The 27,638-nt window shown below is 37.2% G+C and overlaps 1 long non-coding RNA gene across 2 annotated transcripts in view; it reads left to right on the plus strand.

The window, feature by feature from the left end:
* LOC143666094 (uncharacterized) overlaps positions 1–27,074 on the plus strand; it is a 51,252-nt gene extending 24,178 nt beyond the window's left edge. The window contains exons 2-4 of one of the 2 annotated variants that reach the window (XR_013167380.1): positions 652–714; positions 5,728–5,812; positions 26,989–27,074. This is a non-coding gene — a long non-coding RNA (uncharacterized LOC143666094). Of the gene's footprint in view, positions 1–651; positions 715–5,727; positions 5,813–11,223; positions 11,380–26,988 lie in introns of those variants that run through there. The other variant, XR_013167379.1, reaches the window with a different exon arrangement.
* The last annotated feature ends 564 nt before the right edge of the window (positions 27,075–27,638 follow it).

Genomic DNA, 27,638 nt, shown 5'->3' on the forward strand with positions numbered 1-27,638 from the left:
GTTTTTAATACACTTAGTGAAAGTTTTAAATTCCTATTTAAATTTTTAGTAAAAAATGCATTTTATAAAAATGTTGCTACCATTAGATTTCTTTTTAAGAAAATTAATCTGCTCAAGCTCTAATCTTTTAGTATCTGATTACAGTGACACATAAAGCAAGGTATAACAAGCTTGGATTATTCTAATTAACAAACTTAAGTGGGGGTAAGAACTGATTCTAACAAGACTTGTAGCTGAGAGTTCCCTCATATTATTATCATTATTATTGATATTGGTAAAATTCTATTATTTATCAAATACCATTTATTCCTATTTTATATAAAAGATTTATTGAACACCATTAGTGGCAGACACTGTCTACATATGGGGAATTCAGCAAATGGAATTTGTAATCTAAGATGTAAAATACAATAAACAAGCAAACAAATGCATATGATTTTCATTATTATGACTGCTATGAAACATGAATAGATAGTGCCACCGGAAGGGCGATATTGAAAAAAGATTTAATGGATGAGCCAGAGAAGGGCATTCAGTCAAAGTTTATTCAGACATTTTGAATGAGAGTTAGACAGAGAAGGAACAGCAATTTGAAAACTTGTGCATTGAGAATGTTAGTGCAAAAGGTGTAAAACTGTTGTTATTTTCAAGGACAGGAACGAACCCTGTGTGCTGCCCAAGTTGGAGAATGGTCAAGGATAAGCTGGGAGGCAGGTACGGAAACTAGATCTTTTAAAGCATGACGGTTAGTGCCTAAATATGATTTCCAAGTTCTTAACTCTCGCTTCTGATCATAGTCAATGAAACTCATCGGTATTTTTGTGTTAACTATTAATATATTGACATGCAATTGTTTCATTATTGCACTCACATAGATAAAGGGTATATATATATATATACATACATATATATATATATATATACTTATGCATACATACATATATATATGTATTCTTTCCCCTTTCATCAAAATGATTTCAACGTGTTTACAAAATAACAGGACATCCCAAGGAACTCAGAAATCACTCCACAGAATAAGAACTGCTTTTCATTTCACATTCTATGTCAATACTAACCCTAGCTGTTGTTTGAGGCATTTTACTGCCAGAGTTTTTGAGGGACTGTGTTCTATATGGCAATCCACCACGAAATTGCCTTGTAAAATAGCAAAGATTCCAAAAATGGTTAGGAGTTATCAAAAGGGAGAGCAGAATATGAGATACTCTATCCCTTATTTATCTCCTTGGAACTGGCTTTGAAATCAAGAAGGATGCAAGTATCCTTTGTAGTTTGGAGTTTTACTTGAGAGAAAAAAAGGTATCCGTCTGCTTCTTATGTGGACATTCTGAGATGAAAGATTTGTTGGAGTATCTAGCACATGCAGGACAAATGGTAGCCATAACGCACTCAGAATGCAAAAGAGGGTTCCTCCACTCCCTGAGACCCCCTGAGCGACTCCGGCAGTGAGATGATGGACAAGAGTGGCAGAAGTGGTAAGTCATGTGATGCAGGTGAGCAGCAAAGAGAGAAAGAGCTGCCAGTCCGGGGTCCTCAGCAGCAGTGGCAGAGGCGTAAGTGTGCTGAGCGAGAACACCAAGCCGCCACACACGCGCTGTGCACACGTGTTTGCCTCAAGCACACCGGGAACGGTTCTAAATCAGGCTGAGACCACAAACTCTTCCCCATACCACCTGAAAGGGCAAAAAAGAAAACAGCCTCAGCCTCGCGAGCTCTGCCGTATTTGTCTTAAAGGCCGTAACTTATGTAACCATCACCCCACAAACTCTTTTACTTCTTGCACAGTCACATCCTTTGAAAAAAAGTATAGCAGGTGACAGACTGAGGGAGGGAGCAAAACACCCTTGAAAGAAAACCCTGATTGAGGAACAACCTGAGAAATGCAACACTTCACAGCAACTGGAATTTGAATACTGGGATTAGTTTGGTTTTGCAATCTCTGGTCTGGATTGAGGAAATCCGAGTTTTGGTTTGTTTTTACCCAGAATCAGATCTGGACTTCTCAAAACAGTATAAGTTTATTTGCGAGATAAGGAGAGGTGAGTGGAGAAAGTAGAAGGATATATTATCAATCCACCTGACCCCGTGGGCCCCTACAGTCCCATCTCACTGGGGACAATCCTGGAGTTAATGCAGACAAACATGTAAGAATGAGTCCAACTTGGGGTGAGAGAGCCGGGGTTCAGTTCCTCCCATGGTGTGTGTGTGTGTGTGTGTGTGTGTGTGTGTGTGTGTGTGTTAATTCTGCAGCATATCTAGTGAGTGCATGAATGTTAGCGTAGACTCAATTAGGCAAGAGAGAGCTGGAAGGCAATGTAATGTAGTTGTGCTTTTGAAGTCAGGCCAGTAGTCCCTGATGGGCTGAGGTAAGAGGTTATGAATGGGGTAGTTCCAGAATCCTGTACCAGAACCAGCATAGGGGAAGGTGTCCACAACAGGAAAATATAGGTGGATTTAGTGCCAAGAAAGAGATATATAACTTATAAAATAAAATAATTTCAAGTATGCATATATTTATTGTGACCAAGTAAATAGTAAAATTCTAATGGTAAGTGGGGATTATGGAAACTATGATTTATAAAGAGCCATGTATAGACACTCTATTGGACAAAATTACTTCATTTAGTCTTACTATAATCATTAGTATCTTATTATGTCTACTTAAAATAAGAAAAACTGAGGCAGAGAAAGCTAAATCTTAATTTTCCCATATCTAGTAAGTTAAATGCAATACTATACATGGTACATAGTTATAAAATAATTGTACAATAAAATGTGAACATGAATGAATGACAAATTATTTCAAAATGTGGATTTCTAAAATATGTTCAATATACATTTCATAATTTTTAAATGCTCTAATTGAATGTGTATATCATTATATTCCCCCAAGCCGAAGTGGTTTGAGATATTACATTTTAACTATTTTTGTATCCAAATGTCATGCAGCTTAGAATATCCTGTTCACAACAAGTCTTCTCATTTGAAGAACTGTGTTTTAATACTTTAGAATGCTGTCTTGTGGGAACGTTCTCTTCTCAGTGCCAAACCATTGCATCTCACTGAAACCCTGCCGAGAGGATACCATTTATCTCTGGTTTCCATGAGATAGCAAAACTCCATGTCCTAGGATATCAGTTTTTCTTGCACGAAACATGAAAACAAGGAAAAGGAAATTCAGTTTTCTGGACGTAAAGATAAGATCAGCTGCTGCTAGCATATGACCCTCTTGAGCTGGATGCCTCTTGTCCCTTCCCCATTTCCATGCTGCTTCCCATGATTTTTTACCATAAATGATTGTTCCTTCAACATTATGTGCACCTTTGTTCCGTTGGTTTGTTTCATAATCCCTGCTCTATATGCACTCTTCCTGGTTTCACAGCATCAAATGCAAATATTCTTCTATAGCCTTCGATATGTACAACTCAGAGACTTGACCAAAATATGTGCTAAAACAAGACATCAAGTAATGCAATGATAATAGGATATTGCTAAAATTAAGATTTGCCAAGCTTACCCCATGTGCCAGATAGTGCACTGTGGTTTATACACAAATTATCTGGTTTCATCTTAAGAGTTTCATAATTTTGATATTATTAACCTTATGAAATATCAACAAATATCAAAATTCCATTTCTTTTACATGAAATTATCACCCAGAATTGTAGGGAAAAATACTGAAATAATAGATTTATAATCCACAATTTGACAAGTAAATCTCAGCTTTTAGCATGCAAACATCATACCCCTATACTCTATTTGAAAAACAATGACATCTATAACTTTCTATTCATCAAGTAGAAACATTAATAAAAAGAAGTGGAGAGAAGAGAGTTGTGATTTGCTAAACATCTCCCATGTTTCAGGTGATTAACATAGGCACAGTTACCTATTATGTCCATTAAGTATCACAACAGCACGAAAAGGTAGGCATAATTATGGCCATGTTACAGAAAAGATTTAGAACTTCTGAAGGATTAAATTAACAAAGAAATAGGAATTATGTAATATCTTCTTTGTAACTCTGGATTTTAGAAGACAATTTATAAATATCTTCACAAGTGTTTGTTTTAGTGCTCAAAGGTTGTTTATTAACACTAGAGGCCAATAGGGGATTTTTTTTCCCCAACTATGAATAATAAAAATTTGAGGATGACCATTAGAAGACCAGAAATAAGATGCCCAATTCTGATCCAATAAATTTAGGAAGGAAGGGACCAAGGAAGATTATTCTATCTTAAAAGGGTGAGGGAAGAAAAGAAGAGAAGTAAAAAAGGAAGAGAAGAAAGAATGGATGAAGAGAAGGAGGGGAAAACATCAAGTTTTTCCATATAGAAAACATAAAATAAAATGGTAGTTTTAAAAGAAAGTGTCTTAACTCTTTAGTAATCTGAGTAATGCTTAGAACTAAAACAAAAACTAAAACCAGATTCATGTGATAAAGTAACAGTAAAATAAATGGCTAAATTTGTAAGGAAAAAGTTAACAAATTTAATATAGTAATATATTTTAAGATTCTTGAATGTGAAAATATTTTATGGATTGAAAAAAATAAGGTTACAGAAGTTATGAAAAATTAACCTATATAATTTCATAATTTAACAGTCTGACCACATATGTCACAGTGCTCAACAAAAAGAAAATAAAATTTTTAAGCATTTAAAAAGCATTTTTAATTGGCTAATTTTAATTAATGTCAAAATAAGAAATGAATTCTATATTGTATTTTAATAATACTATAAAATTAGAATTCAAAGGAAAAATACTGCAAAACACATAAAACTGTTCAGAAATTATGAAAGTATTGTTGAATATTAATTAATTAATAATTCCATAAGTAATTGATTAGATTCATGTCTAAAAATTAGGAGGGGTGTGTGTGTGTGCAAACAACCTAAATGCTTGTCAATATTGCAGAGTCGAATAAATTATGTTATAGTTGGACTGTAGCAAACTATGTATAAAATATTATAAGGGGGAAAAAATTGGGTAATAGATCTTGGTGATAGTATGCAATATCACAAATACAATTAATGTCATTGAATTGTACACTCCAAAGTGGTTAACATGGGAAATTTTGAATTGTATATATACTACTACAATAATTTTTTTTTAATAAAACAGTTTGCTAGACATAAATGGAATGATTTGGAAAGATCTTCTCAATAAACATGTAAAAAAGTATGTCTGACAAGTATTCAAAATTCAGTGCCTTGTAAATATGGACACGTGTAGTTTTCAGTTGTCTATAGTAAACTGGTTTACCAGTTTTTGATACTGGTTTGCAATTATGTACAGCTACCAATAGTCACTATAGTGAGTGCTGGAGAAGGCAGTGAAAGAGAGATCTCTGGGAAAAAAGAGGGCATTCATATTTTTCTGGATATATTTGCACACTATTTGAATATTTTACAAGAATTTTCCACAGTTAAAAATGTATAACACACACACACACCACCACCTAGTTGTATAATTTGTCAATTACTTTATAGATATTATCAATATTAGATGTTACTAAATGGTTGCCATCAACTCTTTTCTCAACATCATATATTTATTGCAACAACAACAACAACAACAAAACACTGCTTAGGGGGCAGGCAGTATATTTTTCCAACATTATACTTTACTTCTTTTTAACTATTCTTATTTCAAATTCAAAAGTAAAGCTCATATTAATATATTGCCTACTTCTTTACTGTTGTATAGATGGAAAGATGGACTGAGTAGTGACCAGGACCAAGAAGAGATCAGGAGAGAGAGAAAATTACTAGGATACAGAGTTGGATACCAAGTAAGAACTTTCTAGCCATTGAAGGCAGATGGATGTAGAAAGTTGGAAACCCTGCATCACTACAGGATTCCACACAGTAGTAACTTTTGGGTATATGTCATTGTATGTTTGAGAATACTGTAACAAAAATATTTATGGGACATAAAATATAATGGGGCCAGAATAATGGCACTGGATAAATGGATGACCAGCTGCCCTCTGTCCTAGTTTGCTAGCTGCCAGAATGCAATATACCAGAAATGGAAAAGCTTTTTAAATAGGAAGAATTTAATAAGTTACAAGTTTACAGTTCTAAGGCTATGAAAATGTCCCAATTAAAGCAAGTCTATAGAAATGTCCAATCTAAGGCATCTGGGGAAAGACAACTTGATTCAAGAAGGCCACTGAAGTTCAGGGTTTCTCTCTCAGTAGGAGGGGCTCAGGGCAAACAAGGGATCTGCTAGCTTCCTCTCCAGGCCTCTTGTTTCATGAAGTTTCCCAGGGGCGATCTCCTTCACCTCCAAAGGTCGCTGGCTGGTGGATTCTGCTTTACCTGGCTATGTCATTCTGAAGCTTTCTCCAAAATTCTTCCTCTTTGAAAGGATTCCAGTAAATTAATAAAGACCCACGTAGAATGGGTGCAAGCATGTTTCCATCTAATCAAGTTTAATACTCATAACTATTTGGGTTACATCTCCGTGGAGATAACCTAATCAAGTTTCCCAACCTATAGTACTGAATAAGAATTAGATGAAACCATTGCTCTTGCAAGACTGAATAGGATTAAAATATGCCTTTTCTAGGGTACATAAATCTTTCAAACTGGCACACCCTCCATCTCTCTTCATAAGGAAATTACCCTGCCCAGTGAATTATGTAATATTTAATACCCTTTTCCCTGCTTCTGGATCTTCTATTGTGTGTTTCTGCACCACAGAGACATGTGTATTAACTATGGCTTTGCAGAGGAAACAATTTCATGGCTTTTAAATTACTCTTGTTTTCCAATATCAGAGTGCAGAGTTCTCTAAAAAGTTTAAGAAAATTTGTGGAGAGCCGCCTCCCGGGTCAGGCCTAGTGGTCGCGCTGCAGCCTGCTCTAAAGTTCCCCCCGCCCATCGAGTGAGCCAGGATGGCGCCCACATCCTGCTTCCGCTTATGACACACGCGCCCACCAACCCTATCTTCCAATCACCTCTGTATACGTGGCACTAACCTATTGGGTTTGGGCACAGTATATAAGAGGTTACCCGGACGGGGTGGGTGGAGACGACCCACAGGGAGCCGTACCTGACGGCCGCATAGAGGTTGTTCCCCCGCGGGGTATCTTGTCCCGCGCGGAACCTGTAACAGAGAATGCAAGCTTAACTCCAGTAAAGGTCTGTGCTTACAACTGCTACGTGTCTTGGATCTGTGTTTCTCACCAGCGTGGATTTGTCTGCGTCTCTCTGTCTCTCCTCATTGTCTCACCCGCCGGCCGGGGGCTTGACGCTGAGCGAGAAGTCGCGGACAAGTGGTGGCCCGTACGGGGAACCCTTCTGCTGCCTTTCCCCGAGCTGGTGAGGACGTGCTTCTTGAGTTCGCAGCGGACTTCCCGCGCCTGATCACCGCGAGAAGGTGAGTACTTCTTATTACGTGAGAGTTAAGGCCCGCGGGCTTTCAGGTAGCCCCGGGGACTCGGAAGAGCTCTCCGAGTGATTAAGGTCCAGTGCCGACTGCAAGCATGGGGCAGTCAGGAAGTTCACCTTTATTACCCCCTTTAAAAACCCTTTTGAAGCAGCGGGGCATCTCGGTTAGGAAGAGTTCCCTCCTGCGGTTCCTTGACGATATTGCTGCTTTTGCCCCTTGGTTCGCCCATTCCGGTAGCCTCAGTTTGCCTTCTTGGCTGAAACTTGGTAATGACATAGAACGGGCGCGCCGGACGGGCCTTTGTATGGACCCGATCCTGGTCCCTATCTGGGAAACCGTCCGTGCTTGCCCTGAGGCAGAGTCTACTTCAGGCCTCAGTCCGTCTTCCGCCCTGCTGCAGGCACGGCACGCGCTCCAAGAAACTCAGTCAGTTTCGTCTGCGGACGGCTCCCATAAAGGCAAGCCGCCAGAGTCAAGCGATAGTTCAGACAGCTCTGACTCAGAGTCAGATGGTGATGAGACCGAGGGTGCAGACGCGCCTCCGCTGATCGATTGGGGGAGGCCCCCTGTCTCACCCACGCAGCCTTCCGCCCCGCCAGCGCCTGCTGCAGGGGCGCGGCGGCTTCCGGTGAATGGTTTTGGTGATCTCGCCAAAAACCCTCACCACGGGCTCCCTCTGGTGGCCGAATCAGGTAATTACAGTGGCTGCTCTCCAACTTCTAAGCGCTTGTTAAAAGGAATGGGATATGTCCCCGGCAAAGGCTTAGGAGCCTCATTGCACGGGCGCGCAAGGCCTATACAAGCTGTCTCCAATTCTGACAGACGAGGCCTGGGTTTTTCCTAGGGGCCACTGAGGGGAGATTCCCACCCACACCTATAAAACTAAAATGGAAGACCAGTACCCCGGTGTGGGTGCCTCAGTGGCCATTATCACAGGAAAAACTCTCAGCATTACACACTCTAGTGTCAGATCAGTTAAAAAAGGGCCACATCATTCCCTCCACATAGAGGTCTAGTCCGTTGGAAGGATGTCCTGTCAGGACAATGGCAAGGCCCTGACCCAGTGCTCAGCTGGGCCAGAGGCTCTGTTTGTGTTTTTCCCCAGGAACCAGGACGTCAACCAGTGTGGGTTCCGGAAAGACTGGTGAGAACCGTGACGTCGCCCGAGGACGCCAAGGAACTGTTGCCCAGAAAATTGATAAGCCTCCAACCAGAGCCACCAGATCCGGCCTCCAACTCTGCTGATGATGGCGGCGACTGACGAGATGGCAACGAAAACGCCGGTCACCCTTCGATTGTTTAGAAGGGGGACCAGTTTTAATACCCCCCGCTCTCCCAACAGGTGGAATCAGACCTTAAAGTGCTTGGGAAGATCAAGTTAACCCCCGTTGCCTTCGACCTTTCCAAACTGGGCGAGACTGTACAAAGTCTGTGGAACCGAGTCACCTCTTGGTTCTCTTGGCCCAATTTGACTACTTGGATTCTCGTAGCAGTGGGACTCTTAGTAACTCTGTTCATTGTTAAATGTTTGTTAGAACGCTCGTTCCAGACACAGCAGCAATTACGTGTCACTACCATGTTGGCTATGTCGCTCGCCCCTGATGCTCCTGGCAACGACCGTCCCGCTGCCCGGTCCTCCCCCTCACCGGACGGTCCATCCCGGCCACTCAGGGCGGGGCACTCGAAAACAGGATCTGCTGCAAGGCCCATGGCCGTGTCCCGGGTGTAAAAGGCGGCACCAGATGTCATAATTTTGGTCTTAGGATGATCTCTAAGGCAGAGTCATGGTCCTGGCCAGACTAGACTCCGGCCATTGCACAGAGACATCTAGTGACACCCTCGACTCTGGTTGCCGCTCTCCTGAGCCCCGCTTAGCCCAGTTGCGAGGCGAAGCACTGCAGGGAGAGTCACGTGGTTTCCAGTTCACGGGCTCTCCGGTCTCTATATGAGGAGGCATTCTGGTTGGTGCCTAGCAAGCCTAGTCCAGACTCCCCAAAGCACCAAAACAAGTAGTGGGCTAATCAAGCTCACGGGAGCTCACTCATCAATGGAGACACTGGGTCTAAGAAAGGGTCTACGGACCAAAAATAATAAAAAAGGGGGAGATGTGGAGAGCCGCCTCCCGGGTCAGGCCTAGTGGTCGCGCTGCAGCCTGCTCTAGAGTTCCCCCCGCCCATCGAGTGAGCCAAGATGGCGCCCACATCCTGCTTCCGCTTATGACACACGCGCCCACCAACCCTATCTTCCAATCACCTCTGTATACGTGGCACTAACCTATTGGGTTTGGGCACAGTATATAAGAGGTTACCCGGACGGGGTGGGTGGAGACGACCCACAGGGAGCCGTACCTGACGGCCGCATAGAGGTTGTTCCCCCGCGGGGTATCTTGTCCCGCGCGGAACCTGTAACAGAGAATGCAAGCTTAACTCCAGTAAAGGTCTGTGCTTACAACTGCTACGTGTCTTGGATCTGTGTTTCTCACCAGCGCGGATTTGTCTGCGTCTCTCTGTCTCTCCTCATTGTCTCACCCGCCGGCCGGGGGCTTGACGCTGAGCGAGAAGTCGCGGACAAAAATTTTCATAAAGTGTCAATATATCTATACTTTGATTCAGTATGCTATAAATATAAACACAGTTTCACCTGTCTTAAAATTTAGTTTCACATTTCACTCTTGTGTTTACTTTGTTAAAATGTATAAATTACTTTTAGAATTTTAACCAACTGAAAAAAAAGAGATCATATATCTTCCCTTTCAATGAAATATCCCTAACCTAATTTCATGGCAAGTATTTTTTCAAAATAAAACATAGTGGATTATTAAATACAATCAAGATTTAGACTATGGAAGTAAATATTGAATTTTTAAGTCAGAAATGCTTTCTGCTCAATGGACTTAGTGTTTAAGTTCTAAATGTTTTCTGCCTAATCGAGGACAGGCATAAATAACTTTAAAATGTTCTGGCATGATAAGAAGGAGCTGCAGATTAGGTCATTGTGGAACCATAGTTCCCCTGCTTAATGATTGTAGAAAATTGCCTGGCAATCAAACAAAGAGAAAGAGCATGATGTGTTGAATTCAGGCTAATTAAACCAACAATTCCTTCTTGTTATATACCCAGATAAAGTGCCTGTAATAATTTTAAATGAAGTCTTGGAGCAGTCTTCTTGAATGAAATGCTGTAATGGTTTAGAACTCTACGACATGAAACTCTCCTCGTGCTTAGAAGGCCTACTTCTCAGAGTTCCTTTCGTTGCTTGATTAAAACGGCTAAAAGAAACTAATGGCATGATATGTCCACATCAGATAATTTTTTTGTTCATGCTTTTATTCTTATAACATTCTTATCACAGAATGTGTTAATTTGGAAATTTATTTTTGAAACACTTAAGATGGGACAATCTTGCAATTTTCTTGGGGGAATTTTTATTATTAAAATATGTTACCCTCTAAAATCCCATTGTATTAGCCATAAAATAGTTCATACCCTTGACCATATGTGATAAATGTTATTAGAAATATATTGAGACTTCTATTCCATAAATATCACTTAGTTTGTCTTGTTTATCCTGTAGAGTAATTAATACTATTTTGACCATACATCATGCAACAATTCTGGTTTAGATATAGTACATTAATATCCTCAAAAGAAATTCAAATATCTATAATTCTTAACTATTAATTTTTATATTTTTATGATAAAGCTTCTAGTGAGCTTAATCACTCATCTGTATTGATTTCTTACAATAATAAAATATTCTCCCATTTGTATACCAATACTACTTTTATCTTTTCTTTCTTGTTAGCAAAAGAGAGAATTGGAGAAAGGCAGAGTCATATACCACTAGATTCTAAATGCTTCATTTACCAGCACTTCCAAATTTCAAAATGGATTGTGAACCTCTATTTTCACTGCTTGATAACTGTCTCATGACTTTGATTGCATAATCATTAATTTTCAACCTCTCACTATAGTGAATACTAAAATGCTGATTTCCATACCAACCAGGTTGTTTTTACTCTGCCAGCATTCATAGATTTAATTCTCTCATGAAATAAAATTAAATACTTTAAATATGTTATTATGTGCATATATCATTCATTTAATCAAGTATTTGATCCATGGTTAATCATTCTCTCAATACCATTGGCTTTTCAAACTGTGAAATCTCCCATATTCAGGGATAGAATTTCAATTTCTTAACAATTCATATGTAATTATTATAGAAAATATCACTTATTTGTATAAAAACCTATTTAAATGCCATATGTGGTTCAGTATCCTTAGCTGCCCATATATGGTAATACATTTGTTATTAATATTTCTTAATTATCTAATTTTATACTTATATATAATGTGTATTAAATCTCTATTTCCTCTTTCTTCTCTAAATAAATGATGCTGAAATCAACCTACATTTCATGTTGACATGAACAAATAATTCAATACATTTATTCCAGCCAATTGAGATTTTTAGGAAAAGCATATAGAAGGCAGGCCTCCCATCTTCACTTAATACAATGCATAATAGAGCTTCATGAATATAAATACTTACTAAATATGATTTAGAGTCATACTATATATGTTGATCTATAAGCAACAAAATTTGTTTGGGAGACTTTTAGATTCATGAAACTAATCAGTATAATTCAAAGGACATGCTGAACCTTTTAGAGTAAAATAATAATAATATAAATAAGCACACACATATAGATATTAATATAAGTCAAAGAGTATATAAAGTCTGCACAGATATTACTGCTCTTATGTGTTCCCGTGTGTGTGTGTGTTTAAATTTTCCTGATGAGATTGAAGTATAAAAAATATATAGTACTGAATGGATGATAGAAGCTAAAATGTTTTTATATTATAATTTATTTTATGTAATTTTTGTTCTCATGAAGGCATTGCATAAAATCTAGAGTTTTTATTTTATTATAAACTTCCGTTTTACTCTTTTTCTTTATGATAGAAAACTTCATATCATTATGTCTTAGCGATATTTGTTGAGACCAATATTTCTAAGTGTGTCTTGGAAACACCCTCTAATACTCATTTAAAACAAACATTTTGATGTAGCTCTTCGTAAGGGAGAATAAGTGTCTGCCGGTAAGGAAATCTCAACTTTTCTATGTCTTCTTTAATTTATTAGGAGTTGGGAGAAATTAAAACTGTAAAATAATTTAATGGCATCCTAATTTAGTTCTCATAATTTTAGAGATGAGGACAGTTTGCAGCTATAAAGTTATTTGTTTAACTATCACATAGACTGACCTTAAATTCATGGCTGAATTACATGTGTCATAGTTTTTACTTCTCCATGGATATGCCTATTTTCCTGTTTTATGATAATACTTCTCTGGTGTAATCTGATCATGAGTTACATCTAGACACCTCACACTCAGCAGAGAACTGAAAACACAGAGTTTTTCTTTTTCCTAACAATTTGCCCATTTCCTAACAATCTACAATTCATTCACAGAAAAGTAAGCCTGCACAATCATTTCCCCCAAGGAAAATGCTGGCAAACTGTTCTTAACAAAGTAATTATCCTGAAAATTCATGCAAAAAAAGTCATGCAAACAGTTTATCATTTAAAAAATCTTACCTTTTTTAAAATGAACAAATCAATTTTAATCTTTGAAACTGACATTTATAAAGTGTGGAATAAAATTTCAGGGAGAAATGCATTCAATATGCTTGAGTTGGCAGAAAGTCATACAATGAAAGACAATTTGGCCATAAAGAACTTATTTCTATTTGTTCTCTGTCTTTCCAAAAATCTCTGATATAAAACCATCTGTTTAAAATCTGTAAAAATATTCTGCCAATGCATGTGATTCTAAGCATCATAAATTACTTAAATAGTGAAAGCCTGAAGTATTATGCCGATACAGATGATTCCAGTGATGAATGAATATACAGAAAGACAAAGCATACCTGTTGTAAGTGAATAATTGTATATCATTAGTGGTTTATACACAAATCACCCTAACCTCTCATTTCAATTCTAATTTATACAATAATCATTTTGGCTTATATCAGAATGCTTTAATATTATTAAAAACATTATAAGTATCGCTCCATTTACAATACAAGCACTCACTATCTGAAATACTAAGTTAATATCAGCAGAAATAAAAAACACAATAGCTGAAAAAAAATATTACCCAACACATTATTTGGTTAAATATTTTTTTTTTTTTTTTTTTTTTTTTTTTTTAAAGACAGAGAGAAGGAAGGAAGGATAGAAGGAAGGAAGGAAGGAAGAAAGGGAAACATTTTTTTAAAACATTTTCTTGTTTTATTGTATTCTGTTTCTCCGTTTTTGTTACATGGGCTGGGGCCGGGAATCGAACCGAGGTCCTCCGGCATAGCAGGCAAGCACTTTGCCCGCTGAGCCACCGCGGCCCGCCCTAAATATTTTTTTTTAATCAACAAAACAACACATAGTAGATTAATGGGATAACCACAACAAAGGACTGAAAATCATAAGTCACTATTTAAAAAGAGGAAATTTTAATATCAAATGTAAAAATAGTGGCATCTTTTATTCTTAAAATATGATGTAAAAATCAAAGTGTTTTACAAAACTCATTTTTAAAATAGAAAATGGATATATGTTTAATAACTCACCTACATAGAAAATGTTTTACAGAATTAACCACAAAACAATAAGAATACAGATATTACTAACCAAAGCGTATAAGAATTTCAAACACTAGCCATAAACTTTCATGATAGAACTCATCAATATTTATTTCAGAGAATAAATACCATTTCCTCGGTCATAACTGTCCTTCTTTGCAGAAAGGCAGGATAGCTTAGTGGTCATCTACTTGACTGTGGGGTTACATCTTGGCTCTTCCAATTTTGAGTTGTGTGCTTTTTTTGCTAATCACTCAGGCTCTCAAAACATTGTTGGTAAAATAGTGATTCAATGTTATCATCCTCACAAGGCTATTGGATGAATTAAATAAGTTAAAATAATTGTTATGTTCACTGCTATTTTATGCCAAAATATGTTTGAATCTGTTATTTTTTTTTCTAGTAGCATGACATTAGAGTGTCTCCTGGCTTTGAATGAGCTTCCTTTTCCCCATACCAATATTACACAAGCACTCCTTAATTTCTGGAAATGCAGTAAGTATGCATTTGTAAATCTTTCCAACACAGTACAGCGCAAAACTTGACAGTAGTCCCCTATGAAAGTTGTGGAAAATAAGTGTTAATTCTACTTAACTTGCAGCAAAATAAACATATTTTTCATTACATTAGAAATTAAAATACCAATTATAACAAACATGTTAACTTTGTAAAGACAAAAGACATTTACTTGTGTAACTAGAAAATTAAAATAACAATGCAAAATTCTCTTTACAAAAGGAACAATGCTGTGAGAAAAAAAATGCCAAAGGTAATGCAGTGATTGGAAATAAGTGTCCAAGTTTATAATAGAAAATATTTTTAAAAGCAATGTGAAAAGTAAGTATCAGAGAGAGCAAACCACAACAAATAACTCAAATTTTTATTTATCTATATTAATATCTATATTAATATGAAAAATAATAAATTATCTAAAAGTTATTTTATAATTAAAAATATATCTTAAGCTATATGACATGAAACTGAACAGTAATGCCCCAGACAAAACTTTGGAAACTATAAAACAAAAGCAAGATTTTCTTTAATAGAATAGATAGATAACCCATGACTAATGTTCTTCCCATTAAGAATCCCACTGAAGTAACAGAAAATATGTAAAAGAGAGTAAATACATGTCTGCTTTGAGGGAAAATATGGAATGACAATATAAGCAGATCAGAAATGTTAGGAGATAACTGTAAGATTGAAAAGGCAGCATCATGCTGATCAAGAAAGTAGAATGTAATGCTATGACAGTTAGCTTTGGCTCAACTTGGCTATTACAGTGCCCAGCTGTTTGGTCAAACACTAGCCAAACTGTTGCTACAAAGATGTATTGTAGATGTGATTAGCATCTACAATAAGTTGATTTTTAAGTAAAGAGATTACCTTTAATAATGTATCTGTGTCTCATCCAACCAGTTGAAGGCTCTGAGTGGTTTCTTGGAGAATAAAAAAATTCAGCTGTAAGCCCATCTCACCATCACTTGTCTGAGTTTCCAGCCTTCCCTATGAATTTTTTTCTTCCCTATGAATTTTATTTTTTTAATTTTTCTTATTTTTTATTTTTAAATGGGCAGGCACTGGGAATCGAACCCAGGTTCTCTGGCATGGCATGTAAGCATTCTTGCATGTTGAGCTACCATGGCCCACCCTTCCCTATGAATTTTAAACTTTAAATTGCAACCTCAACTCTCATCAAAATGTCTAGCCTCCAACTTGCCCTATGGATTTCAGACTTGATTAAGCCCCATAATATTGTGTGCAAATCCTTAAAATAAATCTATGTATGCATGTGTGTATATATTTATGCATACACACATATATAAACATTTATGCTGTTGGTTCTGTTTCTCTGAGGAAACTTAACTGACACAATTACCTCTGCTTCAACACTTATAGAGATTCAAAAAGCAATGCAAAAGGAATTACAAACTAAGAGAAAATAAATGTAAACTATAAAATAAATTATTTATGTAATTATTCTATATAAGTCATGTCTAATCCTTAAAATACTGGGTTGACTACCTGTGTTTTAATGCTGGCTCTGTCATTTTCAAGATGTTACCAATAGCAAGGTAAGTGCAGTAAAATATATAAGTTCCTTTATCATTGGAGATAATTTAAATTATTACAGCCTTTTTGGATTACATTTCACAGTATCTTTTACATTTGAAATGCCCATATTCTGGCATAGCAATTCCTTTATTGCTGGAATTTTTTTCTAAAAATATGTTTACATACAAAGAAAATGGGACTCATAAGATACATTGTGTGTTTAGTCAGGATTTTCCAGAGAAACAGAGTCAACAAGATAGATAGTGCATAGATACATATATACAGGAATAAATAGATTAGATTAGGTAGGTAGATGATGATGATAGATAGATAGATAGATAGATAGATAGATAGATAGATAGATAGATAGATAGGTAGATAGATAGATAGAGATAGATAGATAGAGATAGACAGACAGACAGATGATAATTAGATAGAGATGTGTACATTGGCATAGCCACAGTCATAGATAGAAGTATCTGATAAAGCTAATTCTGAAGTCTGGCAAGTCTGAACTCCCTCTATAGTACAGATCATAAGCTGGAAACTCTGATAAAGCTGATGCTGAAGTTGAGTCTGAATTTCCCATGGGTTCCTGGTAGACTGAAGTTGAAAATTTCATCTCTGACATCCTCAATTCTGGCTTTTCATGGTCTTCTAATCAGTACTTACATTACTGAAAGAAATCTCCTTTGCTGATGATAGAAGTAATAAACTGACTATAGATTCAAAACCTTCCAGATAGGGTGGGCCATAGTGGCTCAGCAGGCAGGAATGCTTGCCTGAGATGCCAGAGGACCCGGGTTCCATTCCCGGTGCCTGCCCATGTGAAAAAAAAAACCTTCCAGATACAGATACCTTCCCAATAACGATGAAGCCAGTACTTGTTTTACCAATCAAGTGGACACCATAATCTAGCCAAGTTGAAAGGTGAAATTAGCTACTACAATCCACCCCTTGTCAACCTGGCACCCACATACAATGCATACATCTCTGTAAAACATATTTAATCTCCAAATCAAGACAATAACATTGTCATGTTTTTGCCTTGCGTGATATTACTGTCTTATGTACAACTGAGAACATACTAACTTTTTCCTCAAGAGAGGATGGGTGGTCACCAAGCAGTCCTTGGGTGATATTTGCCTATGTACTTGATATCCTATAACTTAGATATTTTGACATAAAGTTAACACAATTTATGTTATAAGAGGTAATAAAGGGAACAAAACAAATATATTTGAGATGTGTGCGTTTGTATATATATATATATATATATATATATATATATATATACACATAGTCATAAGGATATAAGGAGGAAATACACATACAAACTGTGATATAATATCATTGAATTCTAAAATTAAAAACAGAAAGCCTCTTTTATCATAATAGCTATTAAAACTGCTGGATTGGAAAGAATAACAAAACAAGGTAGTAAAAAAGAATACACACCAGCCATATTAGTCAAGGTTCTCCAGAGAAACAGAATTGAAGGGATACATCTATGCAAACATTAACAGATTTATTGTAGGTATTGGCTTATGTGAACATTGGAATTGGCAAGTCCAAATTCTGTAAAGCAGGTGAAATTCTGTAGAGAAAGTGATCTTGAATTCCCCTGGAGATGTTTTCTGTATGAGTTAGAGATAGAAATTCTTCTTTATAACTGTTGAAGTCCTCTGTTCTCCCTGGAAGGACTCCAACTGATTGGATGAAGAGAGTCCTCTCATTGCTGAAGACAATCTCCTTTGATTATGGGAGATGTAATTAGTCATAGATGCACTCAACTAGCTAATGAATTATATCCATGAAAAACACGCACAGTAATGATCAGGTCAATGTTTGCTTTAACAAAGAACTGGGCACCTGAAATTAACCATCACAGCGCATGCGTTGTCAATTTTTCACTCATACACATCTCTTTAAGCCATACTTAATTTCTAAATAAAGAGATATAGTATAATATAGTCTTAATTCCACCAAGCATAATTCAATTGTGCTTCAAATGGGAAACACAATAAAACTTTCCCCAGAAGAGTATGGAAGTCTTTAAGAAATTCACTCTTATATTTGATATCCTTTAATGTAAATACTAGGGTATAAAGTTAATCCAATTTATGGTATGTGATAAAATAAGAGAGGGAAAAACAAATATATGTCTTTTTTATATATATTCAAATACATTCATAGCAAAATGAGGAAAATACAAATAATCATTATAGTCCTCATTTCTGCAATTGGTCATGTTGTCATAACATGTATTTATAATTACTTCCCTCCGCTAACTATTCCACATTCCCTTTACCCTCAGCAAGCACCTCAGCTGGTCATGATTACATGACTGGTGAAATAACCCAAACCTTCATTCCCAAACGGCCTTGTCTGTTAGTGACCCTGCCTGGATTGCGTTTTTGCAGCTTTCCACTGACTTAATAATAGAGTCTGGTAAAACTAAGAGATGTCCTAAGGGATCCGCTGTACTCCAGACATACTCTTCTTGACTACAATTGTGTAGTAATTTCCCCTTGGAAATTGGGATAGCCCACTGATCATCACCGTAATTACCTTCTTTCCTATTAATTCAGAGTCATGAGGAACACAAGGTAGCCAGCTGTCAGTATTAACTCCCAGTTCAATGAAATCTTTGTTAAGATTCCTGGTGGAGGCACTCCTCCTTTTGGTACTGTGACAAGCAGAACAATAAACTATGGGACAGGAAGCAAAATTTTTGCTAGTGGATAACTAGGGGTCATGCTGATATGCACCACTCCCATTACTCCATTACTACTCTTGGTTCCTGACTATGGAAGAAATAGCGTCCTAGATTAGATGCTGATTTTCAGCATATAGTGCCTCCTGGAGAACACTGTCTCTGTTCTGTGAGATACTGCCACTCAGTTGGTGCCATAATTTAGTCTTCAAAAAAAGCCGTTCTACAATTCTATTGAATTCTTCCAAATTATGGAGATCATGGTGAGATTTCCATGAGCAAGGCCTACTGCCACACTTCAGTTACTGTGAAGTGTTCTCCTCGCTAATAAGCAATGCACTGTGGAATACCATGATCATGGATAGGACATTCTATAAGTACACAGATGGTATTATTGGCAGAAACATTGCATGCAGGGAAGTCAAATCCAGATCCAGAGTAAGAACCAAACTCTGATCCTTCTATGATCAAGGTAGTATAAGATAATCAACCAGCCTGCTGATCACCTCGGGGAATGGTGCCATACTGGGGACTGAGTGTTGGGTCTCTGCTGCTGTTAGATGGGCCACTAACAGTAGCTATAGCCAGGTTGGCCAAAGGAGTGATGTTCATGTTGCTGAGCCCAAGTGTGACTTTCATCCCTACCTCCATGGCCACTTTGTTCTTGAGCCAGTTGGGTGGTTACAAGTGTGACTTGGGAAATTGGCCTCAGTAGGCCTGAATAAATTCCTGTTTTGTGGAATAATCTGCTTGAGTATTAAAGTCCTTCTCTGCTGAAGACATCTACTGGTGAACATTCACAAGGCACATGGATACCTTCATGTTTTTTGCCCATGCAGAAAGGTCTATCCATGGAGCTCTCCCTGAGACCTCTTTGTCATCAATTTTCCAATCACATTTGAATTCCCTGACAACCAAGCCCAAGGATTGGCTACAGTCCGTGAATGAGTATACGAATTCACCTCTGATCGTCATCTTTGCAAGCAAAATGAAAAACTAGGTGCACTACCCACTAGGAAGACTTCCTGTTGCCATTGTTCTTCAGGTTATCCCAGAAAGAGGAGGTATTGCTACAGCTCTCCACATTTTGGAACTATCTGTAAACAGAACCAAGTCTTGTCTTGCTCAGTCGTTTGATTGTAGGGAACTCTCCATGAAGCCAAAGGTATAGCCCAGAAGAAAGAAGGTAACATGGCATGAGTGGAGCTATGGGCATTTGGGCCACATCCTCATGAAACTTACTTGAGCCTTCAGAACCTGCTAAAGCCCGATCTCATACACCACTTCCATGTGATGATGGAGTGCTTTCGCACAGGCCCAACTTGTGTTTGGCAGCTAAGTGCTTCCCCTGGTCTCCTGTCAACCCAGGATCAGATCAGCCTTATTGAATTTAAGGATCGCAAGTCAGTTACAGCTATCCTCACAGTAATATCTGACCTCCAGAGAAGAGCAAACAGCTATCTTCAGGGATCCTGGGACCCTTTTAAATTTATTTCTGATAACTCATTGAGAATGATGTGTGCTCTGGACAGCCTCAGGGTGGGTGAGAAGGGTTGTACAATGAATCTATTCTAACATTCCAACATCCCTAAATCTTTGAATGCATTCTTCTATATTATACGTCTGCAGCTCTGGCATTTCAACTTCATTTAATACAAGTTACCTTTTGGTCCACATTTCAGCACGCCAGCCAAACAACCAGTTAGAGCCCTTTCTAGTACCTTGAGCTACAACCAGAATTTCTGCTTTAGTGGACCCATATCAATAAATTCAGCCCAATCCAACTTTTGTTCCTTTCACCATTATCGCACATCCTGCATATCCATTCACACATTTGATCCATTTATTTCTATCTGTATAAATTGGAAAAAATCATGCAGTTCTTTTGCAGTGTAACACACCTCCTCTCAGCTCACATGTTGTATCACACCTTTCAGTGCCAGCTGGGAGTTCAGTCTAGTAACAGGTCTGGAAGCAAAGAGGGGGATAGGTCTTAAGAGGAATTATCAGTGTTTCACAAGTCAGCTACCTCAGGGATTCCATTACAGTTTCGTCTGGCAAAACAGTGTTCATTCTCCTCAAATGGAGGTAGAAGTGGTGTTTCCTCAGAGATTTATTATAATGTAGCTGTTATATTTGTATGTGGCCTATATAATCTATAGCATGGCATGTAAGAGGCCTTGTGAAATTGTCCTAATGGCTAGAGAAGCAGACCCTACACTAGCAGAAATCACACTGCCTCTGCTATGAAGTGATGAATGCTGCTGCCATCTCAGAAAGTCATCAAATCAAGAAGCTGATAAACACAGAACAGCCTTGCCTCTGCAATGATATGCACCAGTGAAAGTCATTATTCTTGTCCAAACACTCACTCCATTAACTTAGTCCTGGACACATGTCTCATGAAAGTCATGTCTGAACTTTTACCTGCTATGGAAATTGGAGAATATAGTTTTTATTTTCCTGGACTATACAGTCCCCAAAGTCATTCTCTAAAGAGGCTGGTATGAAAGTAAGTAGAGTCAAACCACAGAACCCACTACAAAAAATGTTTATTTAAAAATCATTTGGATTTTGACACTTCAGTTTTTCTTCATTTTATTTTGCATTTAAATGTTATGCTGCCCAAATATTGACATTTAATACATTTAAATAAGTCCTTGTCAATATTGTTAAGCAGAGAACAATTTGGTATGCTTCCTGGGCTTAAATAGAAAACTTAACCTGAACATTTTACAAATTGCAGTTTTAGTATATTGTTAAACATTTAAATCTGTGTTAATGAAGAAAATTATGTTATTGACTCCCTTACTCAGTGGTGTAAATTTTCTGTGGAGGCAACATAAGTGAGAGATGTTGTTTTATTTAAATCTGATATGAAAAACTCTCTTAACTTCATATGCTTCTAAAATCGACCACTTTCAAATACGTGAATGAGCACTTAACTTTCTTTTTGACTTCAAATTGAGAAGACAAGAAGACCCTGTTTTAGCTTGGTAAAGCTGCCATAATGCAGATAATATAAAATAGATTCGGTTTTACAATGGGAATTTATTGGTTTACAGCTTACAGTTCTGAGGATATGATATATGAAAATGTCCAAATCAAGACACCATCTAAGCTACGCTTTCTCCCCAGACACCAGCTGCCAGTGATCCTGGACTCCTCTGTCACATGGCAAAGTGCATGGTGCTGTCTGCTGCCTTCCGCCTTCGCTTGTGGGTTTCATTGCCTCCATCTCCTAGCTTCTGCAGCTTCCTCTCTCAGCTCCTATGGGTTATTCTTTGTCTTTTTCGTGGGGGCTTTCTCTCTGTGCCTGAATTTCATCCTCTTATAAAGGACTCCAACAAAAGGATTGCAAACCACCCTGAATGAGGTGGGTCACACCTTAAAGTAAGATCTTACTCACCAAACAATCCTAATTACAATCGATCCACACCCACAGAATGGATTAATTTTGAGAACATAATCCAAACCATCACACTTCTCCCTCTGAACCCTCAAAAGACATGTTGTTTCCATAAGCAAAATGCATTCATTCCATCACAATATCTTAAAGCCTAAATCATTTCAGTAACAATGCTAAGTGCAAAGTGGCATCAAAATCAGCAGACATATGGGTATATTATAACACTGCATGGATGTTATCTGGTATTTGAACACGGACAGCCAGATCCCAAAGTTCACACAACTATGCCACTGTCATTCTCATTTTTTTTTAAAGGAGACTGCCAAATAAGGTAAAGAAATTTTAGAATTCACTTAACCTAGGCAAAAAATTGTATTGGAATTGGTTGAAAGGAAGGCACAAATGAGAGAACCAATGCAAACCTCCACATATTGTGGAATTTTTAATTTTCTTTAGGGTGCCCCCTATATAAATATCAATTTCCATTTTAAATATTATTAAAATTTAACTGTTATTTAACATTTTAATATAGGTATACATATTTACTCATGTGCTGAGTGTCTGCTTTCAGCATTGCATTGTTCCAGACATCAAGAGATATATTCATGAACAAATATCACTGTGCTTGTGGAGCTCACATTATAGAATCAGAAAAAATATAAGCAATAAAGATAGTAGATGATTAAATTATACAGTATGTTTGAAGGTAATGAGTATTACGAGAATCAAGTATACTTAGGTTAAGTGGGACCAGCTGGTGACGGTCAGTCCCTATAAATAGAACTTTAGGAAATTCACTAAGAATTTGAAGAAGGTGGAGGAGTTAGCCATACATTACCCATGTGAAACTTTCCAGACAGATTGCAGAGTTCGGACATGGCATCATATGGCGCGGAACCCCCTGAAATATGTTCAGGGAACAGCAAAGAATTCAGTGTCTGCTTACAGTGAGATGATTTTGGCTTTTACTGTTACAGGAATGGTTTCATTGCAAAGATTTGGGAAGAGTTGAAATATGATTTTGACACATTTCTAAAGGACCATACTTGACTGTGGAAGAGTAGTTCCCCGCAAGAACCAATACACTGATTCAGATGAGACAAGAGAATAGCTCAGAGCAGGATGACAGTGGTGAAATATTGTAGTCTAGATACAAGCAAAAGATAGGGTTAAAAGAATTTGCTGCTGAACTTGATGTTAGTATGAAAATAAGTGAGTCATCAATGAGACTCCAAGATTTTTGATCTGAGGAACTGAAAGGATGGAGTTGTTAATTTGTGAGATGGAGAAACTGGGTAGAGCAGATGAACAGAACAGAAGCTTATTTTTAATTTATTAATTTTTAAACACTTATTTTGCAGTGAAATAGTAGGTAGTTGTAGATAAAAACTTTGGGATAGAAATACAAATTCTAATATATCATCTTATTTGGCATTCTCTGATGTGCTCGAAGACTATTTACTTACATGATATTGACCTGAAATAGGTTATAGCCATGGGGCTGGACAGAGTAGGGAAAATATTAAGATGACATAGTTGCAGGTTCTTAATAATAGATTCTTAAGTGAAGAATGAGAGAATGAAGAGAAATGGGAAATCACATTTTTAAGAAATATTTTTTTGGAATGTTTGAAAATTACCACAAAATCTTTAATTTGAGATAAAAACTCTATGGGTATACCAGAGTAGTGCCTCTGTGCAAGCCCTTGCCAAGGGTGGAGCTGCCACTCCATCAGACCCTGAGGACAAGGCATCTTTGTATGTTGACTCTCAGACCTTGAAATCCAATGGAGTATCCCCTGCAAGGCTTCAGAATTGTTTGGGACTCATGGTCCCTCTTTTCCCTCCAGTTTCTCCCTGTGACAGTGGAATGTTTACTCTGTGATGGTCCCTCCTCTATATAATGAGAGCAAATAACTTGTTCTAAGTTTCACAGTCCACAGCCAATGGATAATTGTGCCCTTGGACACATAAGAATATTATCAACTGCAAGTGTGAGGACCCAGAGCCCAGGCCCCACCTCCTCCTCCATTATGAGAACAAATTACTACACACAGCTGCCTACATGGCCAGAACAGACATTAAAGGTCAACAGACCCCCTCGGGGGGAAAGAATGACATTAAAACTTACCTCTCGATCAAATCTTGTGAGACCCTGCTGAAACTCTATTGTCACACTCTGTGAACCTAAATCATTATAAACCACTCCTATGACACTCTCCCCTCTTGCTCTTTTATAGGGAACACTGATTTCCATTCCCTGAATGGAAGAATCTTCTCCTGTTAGTAAGTCCCTAATTAAAATCATGGGTAACTCCATACCAGGTGTGTTCTTTGGTCTTGGAGCTAAGCTGGGTTGGAACACCACGTTTTTCTGCCAAGATGGAATTAATTTATTCAAGCATAGTACTTAGAACAGTCCTGTTTCATAGTAAGACCTCAATTTTGTTTACTCTTTTTCTCTTAAAAGTGTACAACTTTATACCTTTATTTTATCATGCTTTCTGTTTGTTTGTTTTTATCTTTTTATTGTGATAGCATACAAATCACTCAAAATGTCCAACTATAACTACCTTAAAGTACATAATTCAGTGGTAGTCATTATATTCAAGATGTTGTACTACCATCACTACCATCCATTACTGAAAATTTTTCATCTCCCCAAACAGAAACTCTGCACCCATTAAGTAATAGCTTTCTATCACCATCTCCCACACCCCTGTTGGTTTGTAATCTACTTTCTGTTTCTACAAATCTATATATTCTAAGTAATTCATGTAAGTCAAATCATACAGTATTTATCCTTTTGTTTCGGGCTTATTTCACTCCATATTATTTCCTCAAATGTCATCCATTTTGTAGCAGAACTTCATTCCCTTTTACAGCTGAATGGTTTCCATTAAACATATACATTATATTTTGTTTATCCATTCATCTCTTGATGCGTACTTGGGTTGCTTCCACTTTTTGCCTATTGTGAATAACACTGCTATGAACATTGACGTACAAATAGCTATTCAAGTCTCTGCTTTCAGTTCTTTTGGAAATATACCAAGAATTGGGATTGCTGGATCAGTTAGTAATTCTGTGTTCAACTTTTTTTTGTGGAACCACCATCTATTTCTGCACTGGCTGCACCAAAATTGTAAAACAGTTTCAATTTCTCTACATCTTCACCAACAAATTGGTTTGTTGTTTTTTTAATAATAGCCATCCTAATGGGTGTGAAGTGGCATCTTCTTAGTTTTTGCAGAAATGGAAATGCTGATCTTCAAATTCATATGGAATTGTAAAGGACCCTGAATAGTCAAGTCAATCTTGAAAAAGGAGAAGAAGGCTGGAGGTCCCATAATTCCCATTTCAAGTCTTCACTACAAAGTCACAGTAATCAAAAAGTGTTGTACTGGCATCAAGATAGATGTATATAGGAAAGAAATTGAATATACAAATCTATGACCCACAGATTTTCAACATGGTTGCCATGCACATTAAATAGGAAAAGCATGTCTCTTCAATTAAAAGGTGCTGTGAAAACTAGATGCCCACATGTGCAAGAATGAAGTTGCTCCCATATCTCACATCATATACAAATACATATGTATATTTATATGATCATGGACTTAAACATAGGAGCTAAAACCGTAAAAAATCTTAGAGGAAAACATAAGGGTAAACCTTCATGACCTCAGATTTCTTAAATATGACACTAAAACAATAATAGGCTAATGACTGCTTTACAGGTGGGAATAAGTTGAAGCAATATCAGGAAATTTTCTGGTCCAAAATCACAGTAGTTGTTGTTCTGTGGCAGTCATGGACATTTGCTAAAATCTCCCATCAGCATGATCTGTTTATTGATGGTTCTTCAAATATTATTTAATCACAGAGGTCTGCAAGTCTTAGAGCACTTGATTGTGCTGTGGCTTTTTGAAGTTCCAAGAGAGCCTGCCATTCTTTGGAGCCAACTTTAGTTCATTTTCTAGGTGACCTTGTGAACATGAGCTAATAAAATTTCTGTGGTAAATGATTTCTCCAGAAACCAAACAATCCCCTAATAAATCTGTGTGTCTCTTTGAATTAGGAGCTGGGAGTAATAACTTATTTCCAGTTGGTTGAGAAATGTTTCTAGTCGCCCATCCCAAATTATACGTTAGAATTTTGCTGTTGCGCTGGGCCTTGCAGTTCAATTGGAATAATCCATTCACCTCTTGGTGGTCATCAGATTAACACTTTTGTTATCTGTTCTTAGATTACTCTTCAGATTGAGATATTATGATCTTAATATATCTTATTTAAAGATGAAATTTATTTATTCCCTCTTATTTTCCTATAGTGCATTAAATTTAGCACTGTAGTGGATTTGGTTAGTAGTAAATGTTCCCAACTAACATGCCCAATCAAAACAGAACGAAAAATAAATTTGCGTGAAACCCTTTTCCCAGTGGTCTAGGTAAGAGAAGGGTGGTGTGGAAATAGGAAGGGCTCCTCACTCTATCAATTCCAACATTTTCAAAAGTACATTCTAGTGGGGGTGATAAAAATAAATACAAAAAGTGACTTTCAAAACTTTTATTCAGGAATTGCTATGTAAATCTCACTTTAATTCTTCAATAATTTCATAAATCATACCTCCTTTGTTTATTTATACTGCCATTTAACTTTTCATTACAATCCTTAGATGCAGCAATACCTCATGCTTGAGTGTCCAGTAATCCCAATTCAATTTATTCATTTCCTTCAAGGACATGTTACCCATATCGAAGCTGTCTTATTTCCTTGCTGGGAATTGTGCCAAGATTCCTCCACCCTTCCATCATTTAAAGTCATCATCCTCAGTTATACAATAAATTTTTTTATGAATCAAAGCTAGAATAAATTGATTTAATCTGTTATCCTTCCATAAATTCAAGAATTTGGTGACAGCTGGACCTCCTAGTCTTTTATATTGATGCATTAAAATTTTAGGAACTGCTTCATATTTCTCATGTTATTTTTCATTAACCATTTGAATAATTCTACCACTTTAATTGTCCGGAGCTTTTTGTTCTGTTTTGTTTTTGTTTTCATCCCTATTATCCTCATTGCTTCTTTTCTTCTCAATAATGCTAATCTTTTCCCCATAATTCATCCCAATTAGGGTTTCAGTGTGAAGATTTTCATGGTTGCCTTTCACAAAGCATCTTGCTCCACAAAAATAAGTCACAAAATGAGCCCAAGCAGTTGGAAACCCTTTATATCACAGCATCAATTACCACTTTGAGTCAAAGATACAGAATTTCTAGAAATTTTAGTATCATTATATAACCAAACTAGTTTGCATTTTCAACATTTCAGTAGCCTGAGATGGGAGTATTTCATTTTATACTTAAGAGTAGGGTAGCATACTTCTCCT

The sequence above is a fragment of the Tamandua tetradactyla genome, chromosome 22 (genome assembly GCF_023851605.1).
Source record: "Tamandua tetradactyla isolate mTamTet1 chromosome 22, mTamTet1.pri, whole genome shotgun sequence".
Lineage (NCBI taxonomy): Eukaryota > Metazoa > Chordata > Mammalia > Pilosa > Myrmecophagidae > Tamandua > Tamandua tetradactyla.